A 7,757-nucleotide genomic window follows, 5' to 3' on the forward strand; every position below is an offset into this window, starting at 1 on the left:
ATGCAAAGTGCAAAGATAAAATCAAGGCGAGGATAGAAAAAAGAGAATAAATAAAGAGAAAAAAAAAAGAAAAAGAGAAAACAAAACAAAAGCAAAGCAAAGAGAAAAAATCAAAGAAAAAAAAAGAAATAAATAAATAAAAAGAAGAAAGAAAACGGATCAAGTATTTCAAGATGAGTTACTTATTGAGCCTCAAGCCATACGATTGATCAAATACAACCGGTTCAAAGATCATTCATCAATTCACCAAAAGATCATGGAACATCAAGAAAATATAAGACATACGAGCGGACTCAAATTGAGCAAGACAAAAATGAAGGCATCATAATGAATTGATCATTGATTCAATTACCCTTAAACACTTGTTTGGGAATATTTATCCCTTTCTTTCATAACCGTGAACCATAGCCTGCATTACGTGCCTAAAAAAGTCCCTTTTAATCATACATGGATTTCTAAACAGAAGAGACTATCTTCAGATCTCATCCCCGCCCATCAGGATTAATGTTTTATTTACAAAAGGTTTTCTAAAATCTTTAATGCATGATAGAGAAAAAATAACAAAGGGGGTTCAAGATGTAAATTTTGAATAATGTCTTGAAACCAAAGGAGGATTCGAGTTGAAAACCTGAAAAGATGCCTTGAATATGAAGATTGTGCAGCTGTTGTATAGGAGGCGATCTCACAAATCCCTTGATAAAGCATCGCACAACCCGAATGCGCTCATGAGAGATGAGAATCGGAGAACAATTCTAGTAGATGAGCATAGAAGCTACTCCACCAAATCAGTGAACATCAAAGAAATGGGAATGCCAAACCTTGACCAAAGACAACAACACGAGACATCTTATCATTTCCATACTTAACCCTACCTCAAAGTTAGCATTAATCTTGACACTTGTCAAATAGCTATAATTTTTTGAATGGTTAAAAGTGTAATTAATTCTTTGATATCTAATGAACTCTTATTTTATGATTTATTTCAATTGTGAAACATAGAAAGGGCAAATATTTTTCAAAATTCCTGATTAAACATTTTTCAAAATTCTTTTAATTGATATTTTTCAAATTTTTGAAAATAAAAGAAGAATAAAAACATTTTCAAACAAGACAATCTCTCCGAGGTAGATATTGGTAGTTGACACGTGTCTCGCATACACAAAGATCATCCTTAGAATCAATGATGGATCCAGAAATGATAAATGTTGGGGGAATTTTGAAGGCCCATATTATCCAGAAATGATAAATTTTGGGGCATTTTTTAAGACCCATATCTTTCAGGAAGACAATATCATTGAATTGAGCAGACATTTACTTTCAATAAGACAGTGGAGCTTACATTACATGATTGTTTTGTTCATTGTCACAACATACAAGTTGCATTACTCTGGTAATTTCCCATGCATTAATGTTGGCAAGCCAAAGCGTCCCACTTATATTCCCACTAAGCTTTGTTATTTGGTGTCGTTGCAACACTATACAAAATCCCTGAACACCATGCAAAGAGCTTCACTGGTTGAAAAATCTAGACAAAAGGCACAAGAAATGATGAATAAGTTGTTGAATGTTTGAGGACATCCAAACTTCTTGGAGCTCCACATTTCCTACTTTGTGTTTTACCTAATAAGAAAATCTTGATCCTTATGAATCTTGCCGAGCTTGGTATAGTCATGCAAGTTCATGGCTCTAACCATGGCCAATGATCAGTACCTTACGAATTTGCTTCTAAAAATCATTGCAAAGCTTGGAGAACTGAATTCGATGTCAGCAATTGAGCAAACATGTTCAAATCCAGTTGTTTCTAAGGTTTAAACCATCATCCTTGGTATGGATGTGTCTCTTGGCTCTCCCTGGCAGTATGATATTTCATCAATTGCTACGATAGTTAGCTCCAGGGATTAACCTTTGATTTCATTATATAGGGCGGTTGTACATACACAATATCCGAAGCTTGGAATGATAGATTCTATTTTCAAACCATCTGGCAAGGATGATCATGAGGGAAACTCTATTGGATTTCTACACAAGTTCAGACAAGGGAAGGCAATTTATCAGGGGGAAAATTTGATGGGGCAAGAAGAAATTGGCACAAGTTAATAATTGCAAGGAGGCACGCTGGTGCAAACATAGAGTGGAGACAATTGAATCAGGGATAGAATGAAGACTGCTCATGCAACCATTCCCATCACAGATCAAGAAAACATGCATCAACATAAACATACACATCACATGAAATTTGCATCTTTTGCATCATACATTCATCATCACATTGCAATAAAAAAGGTTTTTCCCTTCTCGTGAGGATGCTTTTATAGTTTCTTTTGAGAAACTAATTTTATCTTTTTCAAGATTGTTTGTCTAAAAACATCAATTTAGTCTTTCTTAAGACTCTGTTTTTTCCTAAAATCCTCATTTTATTTTCTCCCAAAGGCCGTTTTTCTCCTCTCCTAAGGACATCATCTAATTTCTTTTCCCAATATCATTTTCTTCTCTCACAAGGACAAAGTCAAAACGTCATCAAATCAAATACATGAAATAAACTTCATCATGACACCCATAAAACATTCAAGATAATCATTCATAAATGCATCATTTTTTATTGATATTTAAGGAAATAAAAGTTTAGTGATGACCAGATGTCCTCAACCTGAAAGAACAATGTCATCTACAGATTTGGCATCCTAAAATGAACGATCAGATCTTCTAAAGGTAGTTAGATCTCCTTAACATGTAGAAGCATACTGTTTGTCGCCTTTGAGATTGTTTCTCTCGAAACTTAGTTTCGTCTCGTTTGAGATAGTTTTTCTTGAAACAAAATTGATATCACTTGAGATTATTTCTCTTGAAACAAAGTTTCATCTCGTTTGAGATAGTTTTCTTGAAACAAAATTGATCTCACTTGAGATTATTTCTCTTGAAACAACTTTGTCTCGCTTGAGACAATTTCTCTTGAAACAAATTTTGTCTCGCTTGAGATAATTTCTCTTGAAACACAAATCTTTTAGATTGTTTCTCTCGAAACAAATTTCGTCTCGCTCGAGATATTTTTACACAAATTTTGAAATTTTTAAACAAAATTGATCTCATTTGAGATTGTTTCTTTCAAAACAAATTTTGTCTCGATTGGGACAAATTTTTCTCCGAAACACAAATTTCAAAATTATTTCACTTGAAACAAAATTGTTGACATTTGAGAATGTTTTTCATCTCACTTGAGACAACTTTCCACAAATTTTGAAAATTTTGAAAAAAATTGATCTCACTTGAGATTGATTTCTCTCTAAATAAATTTTGTCTCACTTGAGGCAGTTTCTCTGTAAATATAATTCTTTGAGGTTGATCCTCTCCAAACAAAATTTCGTCTCACTTGAGACATTTTCTTTTGAAACATTAGCCTTTGAGATTGTTTCTCTCAAAACAAGTTTTGTCTCGCTTGAGACAGTTTTTCCTTAAGATGCAAATTTTTAATTTGTTTTAATTGAAACAAAGTTGATCTCACTTGAGATTATTTTTCTCAAAACAAATTTTATCTTACTAGAGACAGACTTCTTTAAGACACAAACATTTGAGATTGTTTTTCTCAAAAAAAAATTATCTCACTTGAGACAGTCTTCCTTAAGACACAAATATTTGAGATTGTTCTTCTTAAAAAAAATTTGTCTCGCTAGAGACAATTTTCCCTCAAAACACAAAATTTGGAAATTGTTTCACTTAAAACAAAATTGATAAACCTTTGATATTTTTTCTCTTAAAACAAAATTTTGTCTCGCTTGAGACATTTTCTCTTGAAACATAAACTTTTGAGGTTGTTTCTCTCAAAACAAAGTTTTGTTTCGCTTGAGATAATTTCTCTTGAAATATAAACCTTTCATATTGTTTCTCTCGAAACAAAGTTTTGTCTCACTTGAGACATATTCTCTTGAAACATAAACTTTTGAGATTGTTTCTCTCAAAACGAAGTTTTGTCTCGCTTAAGACAGTTTCTCTTGAAACATAAACCTTTAAGATTGTTTCTCTCGAAACAAAGTTTCATCTCGCTTGAGACATTTTTTCCTTGAAATGCAAATTTTGAAATGTTTCATTCGAAACAAAATTTTATCTCACCTGAGATAGATTCTCTTGAAAAAAAAAATTCTTCCACTCATTTATTTTCATTCAAATATTTGACAGGAATTCAATGTTAGCAAAGATTTTGTTTCACAATTATATGTCAAAGAAGAAGATTCTATTTCAAGTCAATCATTGGCAACCAACCAGATCTCCTCAACGCGTAGGAGCAATGTCACCCTCAAACAATCAAACTTCTTCATCACGTAGAAATCGTGTTGTCTCTAAAGTATCCCTAAAGACGGCTAGACGTCCTCATCATGTAGGAACAATGTCATCCACCGACCAGATCTCCTCAACACGTAGGAGCAGTGTCATCCTCAGACGATCAGACTTCCTCATTACATAGGAACCGTGTTATCTCCAAATTATCCCTAAAGACGGCTAGATGTCCTCATCACATAGGAACAATGTCGTACACCGACCAAATCTACTCAACGCGTAGGAGCAACGTCATCCTCAGATAACCAGACTTTCTCATCACGTAGGAACCGTGTTGTCTCCAAATTATCCCTAAAGACGGCTAGACATCCTTATCACGTAGGAACAATGTCGTCCACCGACCAGATCTCCTCAACGTGTAGGAGCAGCGTCATCCTCAGGCAATCAGATTTCCTCATCGCGTAGGAACCGTGTTGTCTCCAATTTATCCCTAAAGACAGCTAGACGTCCTCAATACGTAGGAATAACGTCGTCTACCGACCAAATCTCTTCAACGAGAAAAAATAGTGTCATCCTTAGACAATCAGACTTCCTCAACGCTTAGGAACCATGTTGTCTCCAACATCATCTCCAAATTGACCCGGTTTCCTCAACGAGAAGGAACAACGTCATCTTCAACAAACAATTTTCCTAAAAATGGTCAGAACTCTTCAACTGTATGAGCAGTGTCATCTTCAACACCAAATTATCTCCAGATTGACCCGACGTCCTCAACATGGAGGAACAATGTCATCTTTAAGTCCTCTATTTTCAGACAAAGAATTTGAGCTCTAGATACAGAGCGAACATCATAGTTAGACAAAATTAGAATATTATTTATCTTTACTTTGTCATTGTTTACACAATAGAAGAGCAAAGAGGGGCAGCTGTAATACCCTAATTTTGTCCTAAAACAAAAAAGGAAACAAAATGCAGGGACCAAACTTATAATATTGCCCATTTATAATTTTGGGGCTTTAAAATCCAAGAAAAAAAGCAGAAACAACCCCCCCATTTTGTAAGTCTGAAAATTGCAAATAAAAAAGGGGCTCTCAGGTTCTCTCCACGTTTTTCTGCTCTTGCTCATACTTTTTTTTAAAGCATAAATATGTAAAATGTAGTGAGGATGTGGACTTTGGTCGTGGTTCTGAGTCGCCGGTGGGGGAGAGTCGTTGCTCAGGTTAGTTTAGCGTGCTGACCACCATGGATAGTGGTCAGAGGGGACGAACGATGCCCACATAGGGCATTCGGGTTTCGTCCGAAAGGGGTTTTTTGTTCTTTTTGAGTTAGTTTGAGCTTCACTATTTGATTTGGCGTTAGTTGGGGTATGTGAACACCACCTGGTGGCCGACGTTTGGGCCAATGAGAATGGGCCCTTGTGGCCGGTCGTGCGTGCAGAGAAAAATGTAGAAGGAAGTTGTTTGTTTTATATTTTTGGGTAAATTACCCATAGGTCCCCAAGTTTTAGTCTTCTATTTATGGTTTGGTCACTGATTTTAGGGGCTAATCACCGATAAGTCCTCCCAATTTTAGCGCCACTTCACGTTTTGGTCACAATAGGGGAAAATCACCTATAAGCCCTCTGTATTTTATCCCTTTTTGCACTCTGGTCACTTTTTATTTTATTTTATTCCGAATATGCATGTTTACTTTACTTTATTTTAAATTAATCACTAATTCATGGTTTTTATATTTTGGATTAATTGTTAATTTTTATTTTATTGCACTTTAACTGTTTTTATTTATTTATATATTTATTGTTTCTAATATTCGATTCGACCTTGTGGTGACCCGATCCAGGGTATGATCTACATTATTATGGTTCAGACTTTACTAACTACTGACTTTTATTTTTTTGCACTCTAACCATTGTTTATTTATTTATTTTTATTTATTGTTTCTAATATTTGAATCGACATTGTGGTGACCCGATCCAAGGTATGATCCACATTATTATGGTTCGGACTCTGCTAACCACTAACTTTTTTATATATTTATTTTATTTTTATTTTTAATTTGTTTGAATTATTCAATTCGACCTTGTGGTGACCAGGTCTGGGTATGATCCACATTGTTATGGTTCGGACTCTGCTAACCGCTAACTTTTCTAATAGCTAACCTTTTTAACAACTAATTACTAACTACTAACATTTTATTTTTATTGCATTTTATTTCTGCTATTTAACTTTACGCACTTTTAAATTTATGCATTTTTATTTTCTTTATTTAATTTCAGTACTTACATTTTATTTGCTTTAATGTTCTAATCGTTTATTTCTGTCCCTTTATTTTTTCTATACTTTAATTTTATTCGTTTAATTATTGTGTTTTATTATATATTTATTTTACTTCTATAATTTAATTTTTGCATAGTTAGATTTTGTTTCATTACATTTTTATCATGTATGGATATTGTTTACTTGTTCGTATTATTTATGTATGTATGTATATATTATTTTCTCTTTGGAATTGGTTTTGAATGATTGTACAAAATGTTTGTTTCATTCATTTTTAACTCTATTTTTACTCTAATAATTTCAAGAACACTTATTTGTAGAATGGGCGTGGAAAGCATTGCTTGGTCAGTGCGATCCGATACGATATTCGAACGAAATGTGAAATTGAAATAAATTAAATTTATTTTAATAATTAATTCATTTGTATTTATAATTCGAATTATGCAATGTGTTTTTTTTATATAGTAATTTATTTTATGCAAAATGTGGATATTCAATTTATATTTGTTTTACTTTTTTTTTTGACAAATCGATGAGGGAATATTCTTTTTAGGCAAGAAATAGAAGAAATAGTCATTCCGTCGGAGGATGAGCAAATCTCGATATTTCTTTTCGAATTAAAAGATTTTCCCTAATAAATAATTCGAAGCAAATTAATTAAATTTTAATAAAAAGATTATTTTCTAACTTTATTTTCGATTTATAATTTCCACTACCGCGACAATATATAAGCGACTAAGTACCAATTTTTGGGCGTTGTGGGGGTGCTTACCCTTCCCCACGCGTAATCGACTCTCGAATCCAAAAAATGAATATTTGATAACGAATACCATTTTTTTGTCTTAAAATGATTTTTTCTTAAAATTGTTTTAAAAGACTTTTTAGGTATTCGGCCTACCTAGCCCAATGGTCGATGGCGACTCTAATTCAAAATTTTCAAATTAATTAAAAAATCGTCAATTTTTCAAATAAAGTCATAATTTTTTTTAACTTAATTGTTTTTTAAAAAAATGGTTATGACAGTCGTTATGACTAAGGTACTTAAATTGATAATAGTTATAATGTTAGACACCTGAATTAACTGTAATAAAATTTAGTCACTAAAATAGAAAAGGACATATAATTTGATATTTTTTTTATAGAAATCCTAAATTTATAGATTTCATTTTATTAGCTTATGACTGATGATTAACGGTTAAATATACTGATTTA

This window comes from Hibiscus syriacus, unplaced genomic scaffold (genome assembly GCF_006381635.1).
Source record: "Hibiscus syriacus cultivar Baekdansim isolate YM2019G1 unplaced genomic scaffold, ASM638163v2 tig00117048_pilon, whole genome shotgun sequence".
Classification (NCBI taxonomy): domain Eukaryota; kingdom Viridiplantae; phylum Streptophyta; class Magnoliopsida; order Malvales; family Malvaceae; genus Hibiscus; species Hibiscus syriacus.